General features: G+C 37.2%; 1 long non-coding RNA gene across 1 annotated transcript; it reads right to left on the bottom strand.

Moving 5' to 3' along the window:
* Positions 1-1473: 1473 nt before the first annotated feature.
* On the bottom strand, positions 1474-20250 carry LOC124527986 (uncharacterized). The gene is made up of 3 exons (XR_006966048.1): positions 20021-20250; positions 4513-4594; positions 1474-1508 (listed from the first exon to the last, which is right to left on the bottom strand). It is a non-coding gene; the product is annotated as an uncharacterized LOC124527986 (long non-coding RNA).
* Positions 20251-20487: the final 237 nt, after the last annotated feature.

Here is a 20487-nt window from a genome sequence, read left to right as displayed (position 1 = left end):
TTCCGCACAGCGAGCTGCTCAGTGAGCTGCCCACCCAACAGGTGGGTCCAGAATAAAGTCTAAGCCAGTTCTTTGCTTTCCCATCGCAGGTGCGTTTACTGGAGGTAGACAGCCTGGCATTCCCTTTTCCTTTCTAACCTCTCTTTTCAACATTATCCCCCGACCCCACCTGCCCTCCCTGCCCCCCAGATACTCTGCGACTCCCCTCCACCCTCTCCAAAGCAGGTTCCTGGGCAATGTTTCATATTCAGATACTCCAGGGCCGAGCCGGATCTTGTAGGCAAGATCGATAAATGTGGGTGGTCCTTACTAATAGAAATCACCGCCCGGAACCAAGCGTCAATTCGGTATTTTATGCTAATAAAATGACCAACTCCTTTTGTGGTCTTACTACTTTCTTCCTGGAGAGAAGGAAGGAAAGAAAGAACACATAGAGAAACATCTGGCCACGGAAGCTGTATCTTCTAATTGTGCAATATTGCCAGTTTTTTTCATTTCTGCACCCAGGGGCTTCAGCAGACAGGCAGGTAAGTGGTTTTTTTTTTGTTTTTTTTTTTGGTTCGTGATGGTTTCTGTTTTGACAAGACCTCTTTAAAGATTTTCCAGCTCAGCTGTAAAAAATTTGCTCTGGATTGAAACGTGGCATTTATAGTTGCGGTCCCAGAGCAGCCTTTTTTTTTTTTTTTTTAACACTAAATTTGGATTAAATCTGTTAAGACTCTTCTCAAAATTATGAGTGTAAAAATAAAATTCAGGAACTTCATGAGTTCCTTGATATTTTGTGTTCCTACTGTGTGAGGAAAACAGATTCTAATGTCTAAAAAAAGAAAAACTGCCAGTCTGTGATTAAAATGTCTTCCTTAGGCATGTGCCCATGCCTGCGGGTGAACTTAGCTAAATACACGATATATTCATCGACGTGTTGCACGGGCACCTCCTTCAAGCCGTCTCAGCTAAGGAGAAGTTAAGCCAGCTCCTGGCCCAGTCTCTTGAGCCCTGTTGGGACCCTGCTTTTCTATCCGGCCCAGAAGGAAGAAGAAAAGGCGTTGAGCAGCAGAAGCCCGCCAACCTCGCTCGCTCTGAACGAGAAGCGTCTGCAGGTGCAGAAGCAGGTGCCGGGGGACGGTTGTCCGCGCCAGGAGCGCAAGGCCTCCCTGCGCAGCCGACCCCGCGTGGAGCCTTGCCTGGTGACTGACCCCGCTCCTCCTGTGTCAGAGAGCAGGTTGACGCCTGGGACGTCGCTCAGCCTCCTAACCAGTTCTTCTTTGTTTCTCAGCCTGGAGACTTAGAAAAATATTTCTCCTATCTGCCTGGGTCTTGTGCACATTTGCTGCTGTTGTTTTTACTCTATTAAAAAGGTCCCCGAATTTCATTGCTTAAAAACGTTGTTGAGGGGTGACTGGGTGGCTCACCTGGTTGAGCGTCTGACTCTTGGTCTCAGCTCAGGTCTTGATCTCAGGGTGGTGAGTTCAAGCCCGCGTTGGGCTCTGTGCCAGGCCTGAAGCCTCCTTTAAAAAAACAAACAAACGAACAAACAAACAAAAAACGTCGTTGAGTGAGAAGCCTCCTGCCAAACCCCCTGTCCTCATACCCCCTGTGCCTTAAGGGTCACCCCAACAAGAAATCGTCTGTGTTGGTTCCTCCGTAGTCCCTCCAAGATTTCTTTATGTAAAAACGAGTAGAGGAAAATGTACTTTTATGTTTTCCTCTTTCGTATGACACCATCTCGCACCTTGCCTTTGGCAGTTAACAAACGTGGTGCAGATTAGCGCGTAGAGGACTTTCTCACTCACTTTTACACGGCCCCAGTCCCTCCTGTGGTGCGGAGGCAACCACAGCCTTTGTTTTCTCTGCCATGCGGTTCCGATCTTTACTGATCACAAATACTGAAGCAATGAAGGGCACAGTCTGTTTTCTGTAATCTAACTCCTACCTGTGTGCTTGTGTCTTTGTGAATTACCTCCCTTTTGCTTCTTTTCTCCAACTTTTTGAGTCACCTAGTTAATTTCTGTCGTTTAATGTTTTATTGATCTAAGTATTTTGTGCCATGACTTTTTTTCTTCCTTAGTAATGACTCAGTTATATCCCAACATTCTGATATATGTATTCATCCCTGTTAAATTCTGCATTTTGGGTTTGCATTCGCCATTTGACCCACGAATTATTTAACGCTGTTATTTTTATTTCCAAGTGAAAGGGACTTACCCTGTATTGAACTGCAGATGCATTGCATTGCATTGTCAGATAATTTTGTTCTGCCGTTTCTACTTTGTTAGAATTTATTGAGATTTTCCTTGTGGTGTAATTCACATGTCATCAATTTTTGCGAAGGATCCGTGAACACTTAGAAAGTGGAGGGAGGGGGCATCCGGGTGGCTCAGTCAGTTAAGCATCTGACTCTTGATTTCAGCTCAGGTCGGATGGCACCGTTTGTGGGATCGAGCCCCTTGCTGGGTTTTGCGTTGTCAGCAAGGAGTCTGCTTGGAATTCTCTCTTTCTGCCCCTCTTCCCTGCCCCCCAGCCCCGCCCCACCACTTGTGCTCTCTGGCGCGTGCTCTCTCTCTCTCTCTCCCTCTCTCAAAATAAATACGTAAACATTTTTTTAAAACAGAAAGTGGAGGGAGGTTTGTGCATTTGAAACATATCCTGAAGAGCTAACTTATAGTGTTGTTTACATCTTCTCTATCGTTGCTTTTCATGGGGAGGAGACGATTCGATATATATTGTTCTGGGAGCGGTGAGTCAGTCTCCGGTTATTAGTGACTTTTTATGCCTACTGTGGTTTCTGCTCCATGAAATTTCCCACTGTCATTTCCTGCATAAATATTCTTAATTATCACATCTGGTGTGAAGTATAGCCTTAAGCATTATAAAGTTTCGTTTCTGTCATTATTAATGTTCTTTGGCCTGAATTCTACCTTGTCTGATGTTAATATTCTGACCTTTAATTCTATTTCTGTTTACATTTTCCTGGCATAACTTTATCTTTCTATTTAACTTTTCTTAATTGCATTTTAGGTGTCTCTTTGGATATAGCATAGAGTTGGGTGTGTTTGATAATCCACTCTGAATTTTTGTAATAGGCCAGTTCAGTTTATTTTTATTGACTCACATAACAGATATGTATGTGTTCTAGCCTGTAATATCAATGCATATTATGTTTGTATATGTGTATATATAATGTATATACAATATGTATATAATCAGGTACATATATATATGAATATATATATGAATATATATGAATATATATGTACTACATACATATATATGAATATGAATATTCATACATACATATGAATTACATATGTAATTATGTACATTAGTTATGTACATGTATTACACCATGTGATCTTTTTTTGTTTTCTATTATCAGTTATTTTTTTTAATATTTCACAAGTTATCAGGGCACCTGGGTGGCTCAGTCGGTTAAGCATCCGGCTTTGGCTCAGGTCATGATCTTATGGTTCAAGAGTCTGAGCCCCACATCAGGCTCTGTGCTGACAGCTCAGAGCCTGGAGCCTGCTTCAGATTCTGTGTCTCCCTCTCTCTCTGCCCCTCTCCCACTAGTTCTCTCTCTCTCTCTCTCCCTCTCTCTCTCTCTCTCTCTCTCAAAAATAAATAAAAACATTAAAATGTTTGATTCAAGCCATTGCCCAGGTGGGCAGTGGCACCTGCAGTAATGGCAGAATGTCTGTGACAATGAGGAACATCACTGCGTCATGAGGGAACATAGAGTTCAGCAGCTAACTTGTTCTCTTTTTTGAAGAACCGAAGAAGTGAAATGCTATGATTCTCAAAACCTGGTCCCCCACTTCCCCTGCTGCATACAGTGTCTTCCTCCTTTCTTGAGTTTTGCACTGTCTCTTTCTTTCTAGCTCACCTTCACATTTCCATGACTGCTTTTGGAGGTTTTCCCTCAAAGGTTTACAAACTGTGGCTTGGATTGCCTCGGTAAAGAACTCTTACAAAATGATGTATAATAAACACCGCAAAGCCTTAGAAGGGAAACTGTTTTGATATTAGAGGAGTAAAATGGTAAAATCATTGCTTGTAGAGGAACACGTTGATTCAGGTTTGGATGAAAGACCTCAGTGGGAAAAGCAGGTTAAAACCTAAGCATATGGTGATCACATTTTTTGTAAACGTAAAAAGCGTAAGAATATATATTTACGTGGGGGAATATATATATTGTGTTTGAGGAAGTGAATGCTAAGAAGAAAAAAAAAAAAAAACGCTGGAAGAATATAGACCAAAAATGTGAATGTTAACCTCCAAGTGTTACAATTAAAAAAAGACCTGTTTTTCCTCCTTCATATTTTCTGTACTTCCTGAATTTCTAAAATAAGGATGAATTATTTATTAGGAAAAAAAAACCTGTTTATATTTGTTGAAGAAAAAGGAACTCCAATGAACATATGTTACAAGTGTATAAAAATACACGTCTAACCCACCGCAGAGTTTAATGTCAGCCATATCTCTCTAATACCCCTTCCAGGGAAATTTACTCACCGAAATACCAAAACATTATTATTCTCCTGGGTGTAGTCTTAAGACATTAGGGTCTATCATCAGTGTGGACGTGTCCATAGATCTGTATAATGGGGCAATATAAACATATTAGGGGAAATCATTAGAGTGAACATTCACAAAGTGTGGATAAAAAACATATTTGAAAGTCAGAACCTCCCTCCAAAAAAAAAAAAAAAAAAGACTATATTCACCAAAATGCAAGGACCAATGAGACAAAGCACAATATTTCTTCACCCTACCCCTGTGTCAGTCAACTGGAGTGTAACACAGGGCATAAGTACCAAGTATCAATCTGCCTCAGGCTAATGCCGCTAAAAGACAAAAATTGTCTTTGTCAGCACACTGCCAAATTCAAAGAGTAAGGAATTATTAACACAGGGAAAATTCGAGGGTCGTCTATTGATTCATAAAAAAAATTTTTTTTTCGCAGAAGCGGGCCTAAAGCAAAGCTTGGAAAACAAGAAGTTCGGGGGCCTATGAAATTGGAAATTGAAGTTAATCTGAGAATACCAACAAGACGGAGAATCGAGAATGCCAAGACTGAGCCCGGCCACCTGACCCCCCTGCTAGGTTGCCGGTGCGGTCTCGAGATGTTCAGTGCTAGGGGGATTTGGAGGGAAGAGAGAAAAAGATACATGAATGATTTATATTTATTTCCAAAGTATAACATTGAAAAAAGAATCTCAAACCCTGTCTGTTGGCCCTGGTCCATCTGAGTCCAGGTTGAAAGAATTCTTCCTACTTATTGATTTGGGAGGGGTGAAGGAAAGTGTTACAGGAGGGATTAGAATAGAAAAAGATAAGAGCAACTGATATGAGTCTGATTTACAGATCATAGTGCCAATTAGAAAGCAAAGTATTGATTTTCCAGAGTTTTCTTTACCTGTGATCTCCCTTCAAATAAAGGGGAGGGGGCAAATTCACCTGTTTTAAATGACACCATTGAACAAAATTACAATCAAATGGCCATTCATTCGTTCATCCAACAAGTATACATTGAAGCAATGCCACAGGTCCAGCAATATGCTAAGGATGTGAGAGGGTCCAAGCATTTACTTTCAGTTCAGGAAGAAGCTAATTAAAGACAGCATTTCTATAAATATCACTTTTCTATTTTTTTTCAGTATTATTGAACCACAATTGACACGGAACACATATAAGTTTAAGATGTACAGCATAATGACTCAATTTACATATGTTGCAAAATAATTACCACGCTAAGTGTTTACTTAACGTCCATCACCTCATATAACTACCAAAAATATGCTGTTTTCTTTGTGATGAAAGCTTTTAGGCTCTACCCTCTAGGCAGCTTAAAAACATACAGTACAGCCGTGTTAACTACAGTCGAGTGCTATATATTGCATCCCCGGTACTCATTTATCTTATAACTGGACGTATAGTATCTGTGATATGTATCTTTGTATTCCAAAACCCACCCAGTAGCGAAACATTTTTAAAGCTTCTATAATATGCTAGGTTCTGTGCCTCCGTATACAGAGATAAATAACAAAACCCGACTTTTGTCTTCTAGGATATAATAATCCAGCACAGATTCAGATATGTTAACACTCAAACAAGCAAACAAATAAAACATAGACCTCCAGATTTCCTAATATGACATTGTAGATTCAACCACCATCCCTCAATTACAAACATGTTGAAATAGTAGATGGGATGAAACAAAGTTAAATGCAAAAAAAAAAAAAAAAGGAAAAAAATCAACTCAAAAGAAAGAGAGTTCTCTGGATGCCAACGATTATTGAACTTAAGTTCTTTTCTAATATAAACAGAAAATTTATAATAACTAACCATAAATTTGCCTTAAAACCCATGTCAAAGAAACTAATGGGATTTTTAAATTCTGTTTTGTTTTTTCTTTGGTATCTCAATGAGAAAATTCAGAACTCTAAAATCTAGAGAGGATTAAAAATGAGTTCTTATATAAAGGTTGTTTATATTCACCAGGTCTCTTTTTTATCTCCCATAAATGTAAACAACCATGTTTCTCTAGTAAAAAATAATACATATTTACATTTCAAAATCAGAAGAAACAGAAACATGCAAATACATAAAAAGAGCCTTTTTAAATTCCAGCAGTTAGGGATAACTGCTAATAACACTTTGGTATATAATCTTCCAGACTTTTTTTCTTTGTATTCACTCCCCAAAACACAATAGGAGCATACACATATATTTATACATTTCTTGTATTTACAAATCTTAGTTTCGTGTAGACTACCACCTATTAAAATTAGAAACCAAACACTATGTATTTAGAATTTTAAAGTTACTATTAGAATTTTAAAGTTACTATTAAATTATGTGTGCATTTCTGAAAAAAATCATAATGCAAAGTTTATAAATATCTGAAGCAGAACAACAACAAAGATAATAAAACTCATATCATAACTTCAAATCAAAAGTTGTAGGCTGCAGCTAAAGCTGTACTTGAAGGGAAGTATTAGTCTAATATTAGTAAAGAAAATACTGTAAAAATGCAATGAACTAGACATTCAAATTAAGAAGTTAGAAAACTAACCACTGAGTAAACCCAAAAGAAACTTGAAAGAAGGAAATAAAAAATCAATAACAACAAAGTAGAAACTAATAATTTATCTGAAGGGTCAGTAAAAAAATTATTTGAAAAGACTATTAAAATTAACCATCCATGGGTAACACTAATTAGGAAGAAAAAAATGGATGTCACAAATAAACACTATTAGAAATAAAAAGAAATAGTATCATATAAAGAAGCAGGTTTCAACTCAACGATTTGCAAAATTTTTAAGAAAAATATAGTCCCTATAATGCCAGTGTTCCTGGAAATAAAGAGATCAAGGCTTTTAACTTATTTCATATAGAATAAAATAATTTTGATAAAAATAGATGAAAAAATAATAAAAGAAGGGAATAGTGTGGGTAAATGTTTGCCATCAGTAAGGAAGCAAAAAGTCAAACTAAAATATTAGAAAACCATTACTTCCCACCCATTAGAAAGGCCACTATCAAAAAAATAGAAAAGAACGAGTGTTGGTTAGGATATGCATCGTCTATAGACCACAATCATGATTATGTTGAACTGGCTGAGATAGAAACACATAGATCAACAGAAGAGAAAAGAAATCTCAGAAACAGCCAACTGATTTTTGACAAAGGTGTAAGACCAGCTCAACGGAAGAAAGACCATCTTTTCAACAAGTGATGCTGGAGCCATCAGATACCCTTCGGCTACTAATGAACCACAAATCTTTTGTGAAAATTAACTGAAAATTGATTGTAAGTTTGTTTAATTTTTTTAAGTGTATTCATTTATCTTGAGAGACAGAGAGAGAGAGAGAACACGAGCGGGAAAGGGGCAAGAGAGAGGGAAAGAGAATTCCAGGCAGGCTCTGCTCCGTCAGCAGAGTCCCGTGCAGGGCTCGAACTCACGAAGCCGTGAGATCGTGACCTGAGCCGAAATCAAGAGTCAGATGCTTAACCGAGCCACCCAGACTCCCCAAAACTGATTATAAACTTAAATGTAAAACCATAGAACTTTCAGAAGAAAACATGAGATACAATATTTGGGACCTAGGACTGTTTAAGAGTTCTTAGACATAATACCATAATGTGCAACCCATAGAAGAAAAAAAAAATCACTAAGTTGTGGTTCATCAAAATTAGAAACTATTGTTTTTAGGAAGGCCTATTTAGGAAGAGGAAAAGACAAGCCACAAACCAGAAGAATATTTTTGCAAACCACATATGTGACCAAGGACTCACCTCTACAGTGTATAAAAACTCTTAAAACCAAATAGCAAAACAAACAACCCAATTAGAAAAGGGGCAAATCACATGAAGTGACATTTCACCTGAGACGATATATGAATGGTGAAAAAGCGCAAGAAAAGGTGTTCAACATCACGGGGCATTAAGACAAAGCAAAGTAGAACTGTGATGTGCTTTCATTACGCACCTATCGGAAAAGCTAAAATAAAATGATGACAACACTAGATGCTGGCGAGGATGCAGAGGAACTGATCGCTCAAAAATCAATACTGGGAATGCAAATGGCACAGCTACTCTGGAAAGTCAATTGGCAATTTCTGGAAAAACTAAAAGGTGCTGGGGCATCTGGGTGGCTCAGTTGGTTGAGTGTCCGACTTCAGCTCAGGTCATGATCTCGGGGTTGGTGAGTTTGAGCCTTGAGTCAGGCTCTGTGCTGACAGCTCAGAGCCTGGAGCTTGCTTCAGATTCTGTGTGCGTGTGTGTGTGTGTGTGTGTGTGTGTCTCCGCCCTCCCTCCCCCTTGCTCTCTCTCTCTCTCAAAAAAATAAACATTTAAACAAATTTTTAAAAATCTAAAATGTGCTTACAATCCAACCCGGCAGAGAAATAAAAACTTAAATGTTCACACACACACACACAAACCTGTATATGAGTGTTCAACTGGTTCGCATCTGTGGAAATCACTTGGCTTCCCCTGATAATACAGCATTGCCACAGTAAAGCGGGAGCTACTCTGAACTCCAAATGTGGGTTCTGGTTTCACCTGACATTCCATGGCTCAAATGAGACGTGTCCATTCGGCAAATTTTGTCATCATAGGCAGAATTTACACAGGTCAAAATGGAAGATTCAGTTTACAAGAACTACAAGAAAAATTTGGGTTTAGCATGAGTGATGCTTGTAAAAATTTTTCCAAAAAAGAAACAGAATGAGACAGAAAATATATTTGGAGGGACAAAATGGCACCTGTTCTTAGAGACTAACATCCCAATATATTGACGCATTATCTTCCGAAAGAATTCCTCGTGGCTGCTACCAGTTAGGACAGTTGCGTATGAACTTTGGAAGTTTCGTCTGGGGGCAACACCATCCGAGGAGTTATGTTTGTCTCGCTGAAATGGTCAGAAATATAACAGTGTGAGAGGGAGCAGAAGATTTAGCGAGCCGGCAGAATATTCCATTTATCCCACGTTCAAAGGCAATAGTAGAAAGGAAGCCAAGAAAATGTCTTTCTTCTGTGAGAATCCTATTGTTCATCACGTTCTAATTATGAAATTTGAACTTAAAAAGAATGAAAGGGAAGCTGCATCAGCAGCATAAAGTGTATCTTCTCTGGAAATAGTTCTTAACGATTTAAATGGCAGACTCATGTACCCTAGACTGACCCAATAGTTAAAGCAATATTCTGTAATACTCAAAACAGTCTGCAAAGCTGCATTTCTTGATTCATTCGTGTTCCAGACAAATTATAAGACTGTGTGGCAGAGAGAGAAAACACTGCTAATCTTTCATGACTGTTAGGTGGTTTACCGAAATGCAATTGTGAAAACAAATTTCGCAGGTACAGAAAAAAAAAATACATTGTGCCGTTTCCTCAACGGAAAATGAATTCATTTATTCCTTAATCACAGAAAAGAAAAAGCTCTCCAAATTGAACAAAAGGAAATGTGGGGAATTTCTACAAAAGAGAATTTAGAAATAAAATGAAAAAAGACTTTAAGAATGCCTTCATTCCTTCAGAGGACCACAAGGCAGTTCACAGCAACAGCGGCCCCAGCAATCCAGAATTAATACTTATATTTGGAAAATCAACATGCTTGGAAATCTGAAAAGAGGAAAGCTACGTGAAATGAGATCATCTTGGGTAATCACGTATCTATAATATTCACTCCACTCAGGCACACTCAGACATATGGTAAAGACATAACTGTCTCTACTTGAAGCTGAGATTTTTTTTTTCAATAAATGAAACCCCAACCACAAAAGCAGTTGACAATGTGAAATTACAAAAAAGCTGTCAGAAGGACTGTGTGGGAGATGCAGTCACCGTAAGCATGAGTGGTAGGAATCTGAGAAGCTTTTTAAATGGATTCAGAGCCCTTTGAAAAAAAAAAGGTCTCCTTTTCCAGTAATTGAATTTGGCACCAATGTTCTTTGGATGCTAGGGCTGTACAGGGTATTTTCCCATCCACATCTAGGCTAAATTGGAGATGGTGACCTCTGATAGACTAGAGCAATCCAGGAAGTAATAGAAACCTCACTTCATAGAAACTGGTGACAGGTTGGGATTAAATGCTGGGCTGGCCAGGAACAGTCAAATTCCTTTTCAGGGAGCCCATAGGCTTCCAAAGGAATGGAGATTTAAAAAAAAAAAAAAAAAAAAAAAAAAAAAAAATTCTATAAATGCTTCTTTTCCAACTTGCTCTAACTGAATTGAAAATTACAATCTAAGATCACCTCAGATCTGGGACACAGACAAGACTTAAATCCAAATGAGATGTCCTAAGTTCCTAAATTCAACACCATTTTACTGAATTCAGTGACAGTGGATAAGGATTGGGGCATGCAGACAGAAGTTTGTGTACAAGGATGTCCCTTGCACTGTTGTTTAAAATAGTGGGGGGAGGGGCACCTGGGTGGCTCAGTCGGTTGGGCAGCCGACTTCGGCTCAGGTCACGATCTCGCGGTCCGTGAGTTCGAGCCCTGCGTCGGGCTCTGTGCTGACAGCTCAGAGCCTGGAGCCTGTTTTGGATTCTGTGTCTCCCTCTCTCTGACCCTCCCCCATTCATGCTCTGTCTCTCTCTGTCTCAAAAATAAATAAACGTTAAAATAAATAAATAAATAAATAACTAAATAAATAAAAATAAAATAGTGGGGGGAAAGAAAACCCCAAGTATTTGAGAACAAGGAATTGGTTAAGCCAAGCTACATCATAAAATCGAAATTTATACAGTCATTAAGAAGAATCCTTTTAGGGCGCTGGGTGGCTCAGTCGGTTAAGCTTCCAACTTTGGCTCAGGTCATGATCTCGCGGTTCGTGAGTTCGAACCCCACATCGGGCTCTGCGCTGACCGTGCAGAACCTGCCTGGGATTCTCTCTCTCGCCCTCCCTCTCTGCCCCTTCCCCACTTGTGCACTCTCTCTCTCAAAATAAATACATAAACTTAAAAAATAATAATACTTTTAAAGAATACTTAATTACATTCTCAAACTATGCTATACATAGAAAGGATCTATACATATATCCACATAGGCATAGAATAAAAAATTGGAAATGATCGAATATCGCTGGGTAATAATATTACAAATGGTTTTTGTTTTTTATATTCTTTTGCTAATTGCACACTTAAAGTAGCACAATGAATATTACCACTTTATAACCAGACAGTCGAAAAACAGCAGCTAAGAAAGTGCAAATGTGATTACAGTCCCTCTTAACCACTAAAATTTCATTGTATTTACTTGCTTATTAATTGCTAATTCATGTGTTGAGCAAGAATTTATTAAAAACATTGTGTTAGGACTTCTGAGACACAAGGCCTAGAGAGTACATAGCTGTATAACTCCCCTCCCAAAAATTCACAGGAGAGAATAAAGGAACAAAGAGAATGAAATTTCATCTGTTATAAAACCAGGGAAATGACAGAAACCTGTACAACAAACTCTGAAAAATACACATAAACTATCATGAAATTTGCCTGTTAAAGGAGTAGATCAGTTCCCCTAACCATTTCTTTCAAAAATGTATTGATTGAAAAAAAAAACGTATTGGTTGAATAACTTTTGATACATTCATATTATTAGAAAGAATGATTTAGCTGGATACAAATTGACTTACAGAGATATGTCACTAAATAATAAAGGAAAAATACCAAAAAGTATATGAATATAGATACGGAATAGGTAAGTATGTACCTATACACTTATTATTAAATTGTATATGCCCATAAATAAATATACACGTCTACAAATAACTATATATCGATAGAGATCCAGTTTTATAAAACAATGACTTGCGAACTATGTAAGATAGAGATTATCTATGCATCAGAAAAAAGAAAGAGAAAGGCTATATGGACATTGAAAAACAATATGAAGGAATTGGCTCTCACAAAGATGGTAACGTTAATAAAAGACGAGAGCTATTTGGGTGTCAAGTATAATAGTCAAAGTTATTGAAAAATCATACACATCAATTTCTCCTTCTGGCCATGACAGTGTCACTGGAACAAAACTTGCTTTCCCAACAATTATAAAACTGGACAAAATATATGAGTGTGCTGTTTTCAGGCATTGACAAACAGGCAGCACAGGAGGTAATCCTTGCGAGAAGGGACGCAGAGGAGGGACGCCCGACAGTTGCTCCGTGAATGTCCTGATTTCCTGCCTGCTGGTATTTTCTGCCACAGATCAGGAAGGTGAAGCCCAGCAGAGTAGCAGTCTTGCTGAGTGGAGGCAGATACTGGAGTCCCAGGCTGCAGAAACAGGGGGAATTTTAAGAGCAGAGTACACAAGAAGAGAGCTGTATGGGGTGGGAGGGCCAGAACGGCATAGGGACTCACTAGACAGCAAGGCTGGGATTGGGCAGATGGTGTGGAAGGGTGAGATTCTGCAGGCCCAGGCAGAGATGGCCTGCTACCGGGATAAGGGCTAATCAGTGATGCTTGTGGCTTTGGGCTTTTAGGAGACACTGGAGCCCCATCCTAGTAGTAATCAAGAGTCTACACTGAGGAAAGCGGGCATTCGGTTCACAATAACCACATGCTAGAGTAAGAGGCACACCTGAGAATTTGGTCCAAAACTGAAAGAGACCAGTCTTTACAAAAGTAAAAATAATCCTGACAGGATCAATGTGATTTGACAGGATTTAAATGTCAACATGTTTTATAACAAGACACCATACCCATACTTCCTACAACAGATCATCCACAGTGTCCAGCATATACTCCAAAATTTTCAGGAATGCAAAGAAACATGGCCCCCAGGCAAAAGAAAAATTAGTTAATAGTAACAGGTCCTCATATGGCCCAGATGTTTGCAAATAAAAATAGCAAATAGACAGCAAATAAAATTTTACAACAGCAATACTAAATATGTTTAAGGTCTTAAAGGAAAATATGGCCATAATGAATAAAAGGATGGAGAAATTATCAGAGAAGTACTATAAAAAGGAATCAAATAGAAATTTAATAGCTGAAATGTACAATATCTGTGAAGAAATATTCACTGGTTGACAGGAACAGAAGAAAGAGTTTGTGAACCTGAAAACAGATCAATAAAATTTATCCAATCTTAAGGACATAAAGGGAAAAAAAATGAAAATAAAATGAACAGCACTTCAATAAGAGTAAGAGAATAGTAAGAGAAAAGAGAATATGAGGCATAACAGAAATTTCAAGAAATTATAGCAGAGAATTTTCCATATTAGGTGAAAAAAAGATCAACCTATGGTTCCAAGAAACCAGCAAATTGCCAATAGGGAAAGCACAAAGAAAACCACACCTAGGCAGATCATAATAAAATTGCTAAACCCTGAAGATAAAGGGAAAATCCTAAAAGTATCCAGATAATAATCATATATTATATATAAGGTAATAGAAGTATAAATAACTGGTAATGTCTCTTCAGAAACAATAGAATCCATAAAAAATGGAATGACATCGCTAAAGTACTGAACAAAAACCAAATGTCATCCAAGAATTTTATATCCAGAGAAAATATCCTCCAAAAATAAAGATAAAAGACATTTTTAGATAATAAAAACTGAGAAAGTTTGTCACCAAAAAAAAAATCTTTACTAAGAAAACTCTAAAAGAAGTTCCTCAGGCTGGAGGAAAAGTGATACCAGATGGAAATTCAGATCTACAGAAAGAAATGAAGAGCCCTGAAAATGATAAATGTGAGAGTGTATACAGAAAACATTTAGGGGCGCCTGGGTGGCTCAGTGGGTTGAACATCTGACTCTTGATTTCAGCTGAAGTCATGATCTCATGGTTTCATGAGTTCAAGCCCCATGTCAGTTCTCTGCACTGACTCCATGGAGCCTGCATGGAATTCCCCTTCTCTTGTTGCCCCTCTCCCCACCTGTGCTCTCTCTCGCAAAACAAATAAACTCTATAAGTAAGTAAGAAATAAATAAATAAATAGATAGATAAATAAATAAATAAATAAAATGAAGCAGAACATTTTCCTTTAACATCTATAAAATCATATAAATCCTTTTTTTAATTTTTTAATGTTTATTTATTTTTGAGAGAGAGAGACAGACAGAGTGCAAGCAGGGGTGGGTCAGAGAGAGAGAAGACACAGAATCCGAAGCAGGCTCCAGGCTCTGAGCTGTCAGCACAGAGCCTGACGCCGGGCTCGAACTCACAGACTATGAAATCATGACCTGAGCTGAAGTTGGACGCTCAACTGACTGAGCCACTCAGGCACCCCTAAAATTGCATAAACCTTTAAAGCAAAAATTATACTGACTAAGGATTTTAAATGTGTAAAGGCACTAGATATGACAACCAGAGCACAAAGTCTGAATTTAATTTTTAATTTCATTTTATTCATTTATTCTATTCATTTATTTTAAATGAATGAATGAATTCATCTATTCATTTATTTAATGAATCAATATAAATGAATGAATTCATCTATTCATTTTATTTTATTCATTTAATTTTATTCATTTTTGAGAGAAATAGAGCAAGAGCAGGGGAGGGTCAGAGAGAGAGGAAGACACAGAATCCAAAGCAGGTTCCAGGCTCTGACCTGTCAGCACAGAGCCTGACACTGGGCTCAAACCCATGAACTATCAGATCATGACCTGAGCCAAAGTTGGCACTTAACTGGCCCAGGCATCTCACAAAGTCTGAATTTTAAATAGAACTATGCTGTTGCAATACTAAACTTCTGAAAAGGATAAAATGGTTACTCTAAAAAGACAGTGTCAAACCACGGATGCATATTGTAATTCTTGGAACATCCACTAAAAAATGAAGTATAGCTAAAACTCCAACAGAGAAATAATGATGGAATAATGAATTGTTTAATAATGTACCAGAAGACTCAGAAGGGTAAGTGGAACAAAAAAATTAACAGAAAAAATAGCAAATGCTAGACTTAAGTCTATGTCAATAATCACTTTACATGTTAATGGACCAAATACTCCAAATGAAAGGAAAAGATTGTTGGACTGGATTATTTTTTAAAAAGCTATTTCCAACTATATGTTGTTTATAAGAAATGCTCTTTTTTAAATGTTTATTTTTGAGAGAGAGAGAGAGAGAGCACACGCACAAGAGGGGGAGGGAATCAGAAGATCCGAAGCAGGCTCTACACAAAAGCCCAATGCGGGGCTCAAACACACAAACCCCAAAATCATGACCTGAGCTGAAGCTGGCCGCTTAACTGACTGGGCCACCCAGGTGCCTAAGAAATGATCTTTTAATACAGAGACACACAAGTTGAAAATTTTTGAATGGAAAAGGATATAGTTACCAGAGGAAGTATAAGAAATCTGGAGTTAGTATATTAATATCAGATATAATGAACATCAAGACAAGGAAAATTGCCAGGGATTTATAAAAAAACATACTTATTAATAACATAAGGATCAATTGCAAGGAATAAAAATCATAAATGTGAATGACCCTAATAATGGAGTTTTAAGATTCATTAAAAGAAAACTTGAAAGAACTAGAGGAAAAAAATAGGTGTATACACAACTAATAGAGATTTTTAACACCATTTTACTCAGTAATTGATAGAACAGCTAGGAAAAGTTCAGTAAAGATACAGAAGAATCTACATAATACTGCAAATCATCTTGACCTAATTCATACAGAAAAAAACATGGATTCAACAATTGCACATTCTTTTTGAGTGCACAACGAACATACAGTTGGATCATAAGATAAGAGTGATACCTTTTAAAGATTGAGATATCACAGAATAAGGTCTCTGACTAAAGTGAAGTTGAATTTTAGAAATAAATGATAAAATATCTACATAAGCCCAAATTACTTAAGTTAGGGAACAGGCCTCTGAATAATCCATAAGTCAAAAAAATTATGAGAAATTAGAAAATATTTAAAGTGAAGTATAATAAAAACACAACATATCAGTGTTTGTGGGATATAGCTAAAGCTGTGTCTAGAAAGAAATGTAAGACTTTGTATTTAAAAAGAAGAAAGATGAAAGTCACTTTCTAATAAGTTAGAAGAAAAATCAAGCCCAAAGTAGTTAAAAGAAAAATAAAAATAAAAATAAGAATGGAAGTCAATGTAATAGAAAACAAATAGAGAAATTAACAAATCCAGAAATTGGTTCTTTTAAGTAACTAATAAAATTGGTAAATCTCTAACAAGATTGATCAAACAAAATAAGAGCAGAGATTGTGAAATAGAAGCCAGAATTTTAGAAAATTAGGTCAGAGCTTGGTGCTTTGAAAAGACTGATAGGTGGATAAAACTAGCAAGACTGATGAAAAAAAAGAAAACACAAATTATTAAAATTAGGATTGGGAAAGGGGTATCTCTCCATATCCTATAAGCATGAAAAAGCTACTAAGGAAATATTGTAAAAACCTTTATAACACTAAGATTGACAACACAGATGAAGTGAACAAATTCCTCAATAAACCATAAAATCTAAATATATTCTATTTATTTAAGGATTTTGATTTTTTTTTTAATTTTTTTTTTCAACGTTTATTTATTTTTGGGACAGAGAGAGACAGAGCATGAACGGGCAAGGGGCAGAGAGAGAGGGAGACACAGAATCGGAAACAGGCTCCAGGCTCCGAGCCATCAGCCCAGAGCCTGACGCGGGGCTCGAACTCCCGGACCGCGAGATCGTGACCTGGCTGAAGTCGGACGCTTAACCGACTGCGCCACCCAGGCGCCCCGAGGATTTTGATTTTTTAAACAAAATCTTCCACAATCGCTCAACGAAGGAAACTCCAGGCCCCGTTGGTTTTACTAGTGAATTCAAATATTAAGAAAGAAATAATGCCAATCTTACACAAAGTCTTTAAGAAAAGGAGGAGATACTTCTCATCTCACTTTATGAGAAATGAATAGAAGGGAACTTCCTCAACCTGAACAGAACATTTTCTGAAAACTTGCAGCTAACATCATATTTAATTGTGGAAGACTAAAAATATTTCTTCCCGAGACAAACAGACAAGAATGTCTTCTCTCACTAATCTTGTCCAATAATGTACCGAAGATTCTAACCAGTGCTAAAAGACCTAAAAACATTTGGTAGGAAGAAATAAAATCGCATCTGTCTGCAGATGACTTGATTGTTTATGAGCCCCTCACAAACCGGATGCGAAAACTTGATAAAGAAATTACAAAATTAGAAGAGGATTACGAGATAAAATCACTACAGTCCAATTTTTCTCATGTTCTCGTTTCTCATGTTCTCATGAACATATTCTCGTGAACACAAATCCTCATGAAAATATTAACAAGCTGAATATAACAGCACAGATAAAGGATACTACACCATGATGAAGTACAGTTTATCTCAGGAAGGCAAGGTCATTTTAACCTTGGACTCAGTCAACATAATCCACGATACTAATTGACAAAGAACTACATGATCATCTCAATACATGAAGAAAAAGCATTTGACAGAATCCAATACCCACGTACCATAAATACTCCTAGCAAGCGGGGAAATAGGAGGATGGAACTTCCTCAACCTGAAAAGTATATTGTCCACATAACTCACCCCTCACATTATAGTTCATTGTGAAAGTCTGAAAACTTTCTTCCTGAGATAATGAAAAAAGCAAACGTGTCTTCTGCCACCAATTCTGCTTAATGATGTACGAATGGTCTCAACCAGTGCTAACAGACAATAAAAAGATTTGAAAAAAAATTGTATCTGTTTGCAGATGATTTGTTTTCATTAAAGAAAAAAAAAACACCTAAGAAATCTGAAAAGCAAATACTAGAACAAAAGTGAATTTACCAAGTTAAATATAAAATAATGAGTTATTGTATATACTAGCAACAAAAAATGAGTAAGCAAAGTTTTATAAGCAAGTGCATTTGCATTAATACCAAAACTACTAGAGCTAATATAGGGATTTAGCATTATCATGGGATACAAAGTCAATATGCCAAAATCGATTATACTTCTATACATTAGTATAAACATTTGGGGAAAAAATTAAACCTATTCACAATATAATCCAAAAACATAAACTACTTGGACATAAATTTAATAAAAGATTTGTGAGCCATCTCCACTAAAACTACAAGCATTACTCAGAAAAATTGAAGACTTAAATAAATGGACAAACATAGTATGTTCATAAACCGGGTGCCTTAATATGGGTAAGATGGCAATTCTCCCCAAATTTATCAGTAAACTCATCACATCAAACACAGTGCAGACAGGCTTTAAAAAATAAAAAATTAGGGATGCGTCGGTGGCTCAGTTGGTTAAGTGTCCGACTTCGGCTCAGGTCATGATGTCATGGTTTTGTGAGTTCGAGCCCCGCATCGGGCTCTGTGCTGACAGCTCAGAGCCTGGAACCTGCTTTGGATTCTGTCTCATTCTCTCTCTGCACCTCCCTCAACTTGTGCTCTGTCTCTGTCTCTCAAAAATAAATACATGTAAAAAAATAATAAAAAAATTAAAAAAATTTTATGAACGTTAGAAAAACCTAGACTAGCCAAAACTTTTTTTTTTAAAGAAACACAATGTTGGAAGACTTACAATAGCTGATGATAAAACATTCGGTAATTAAAACCATATGATATTGACATAAAGAGATATAGAGCAACCAAACAGAATAGAGAATCCAGAAGTAGACCCACACTCAGACAATTTTTGATAAAGACACCTAAGCAACACAATGGGGGAAAGACAGTCCTTTCAACAAATGGTGCTGTAAGAAATGCACATCCATATGAAAGAAAAACAAAATTGAACCTCGATCTTTACACGGCACACAAAATTTTATCCAAGATGAAGTATGGGCCTAAAGCTTGTAGAAAAATAAAACCAGGAAAATGTCTTCACACCTGGGGATAGGCAAAGATTACTTAGGACACTAAAAGCGATGACCGTAAAAGAAAAACGTTGATAGGCTGGACTTCATCCAATTAAGAGTAAGGGAAAATATTTATAAATTATCTCTGTGACAAAAGGCTTGTATATAGAAAATATGAAGAACAATAGCTCAGTAATGAAATAAAACTGACTTCATTAAAAGCCAACAAAAACCTTAGACATATTACAAAGTGCTCAACAATTTAGTGATTAGAAAAATGTAAGCTGAAAGCACTACACAGCCACAAGACTAGCTGACATTAAAAAGATTGTCCATCCTAAATATTAGTGAGAATGTAGAACTGGAACTCGCATACACTGTTGGCAGGAGTATTCAGTGGTATGACCTGTTGAGCAGCCAATCTGGAAGTTTCTTCTATAGTTTAACTCCTCTACCCAATGGTCTAACAATTCCCCTCCTAGGCATTTATCCAAAGGAAATGAAAATATTCCACTACAAAAAGACTTACAGAAGAATGTATAGTAACTCTCTCATAATAGCTGGAAACTACCCAAATGTCCATCAACAGAATGAGTAAACATATTGTGATTTATTCACACAATGGAACATACTCAGCAATAACAGGTAACAGACTCACAATCCCATGATGAATCTCTGTTGAATAAAAGAAAAAGACACAAACACTACTTACCGTATGATCTCATTGATGTAAAACTCTGAAGAGGAAACATGATGCAAGATTGAAAACAATCAGAAAAATGGTTGTCTTTGGCAGCTGTGTTGGCAAGAAGGGCCAAGAGGGAACTTTCTGGGTGATGATCCCACCATGGCGGCAGCAACCGTAAGAGTCATCTTGAGACACGACTACACCCAGAAGCAGAGCAGGAACTCGCTTTTCTCAGGGTCTCTTTTTTCAAAGTAAAGATTGATAAATTGGACGGCACAATTTTTTTTTTAATATTCTGCCTAGATCAAAAACATCACCACAATTAAAATCCAAAGAAAAATGACAAACTGTAAAATGGATGATTTGTAAAACGTGCGATAGATGGTGGGGTTAATACACAAAGACCTTCTACAAATCAATAGGGAACAAAAGAAACATCCCAGTAGAAAAACAAATAGGTCATTCTCAGAATTAAACTCACATAGAAAGAA

Source organism: Lynx rufus, unplaced genomic scaffold (genome assembly GCF_022079265.1).
Source record: "Lynx rufus isolate CCGP_SWC_20201006 ecotype Redwood Valley unplaced genomic scaffold, mLynRuf1.p SCAF_6, whole genome shotgun sequence".
In the NCBI taxonomy this organism is placed as follows: Eukaryota; Metazoa; Chordata; class Mammalia; order Carnivora; family Felidae; genus Lynx; species Lynx rufus.
The sequence above is the reverse complement of the archived record's forward strand: the minus strand, read 5'-3'. Positions and strand labels throughout refer to the sequence as shown.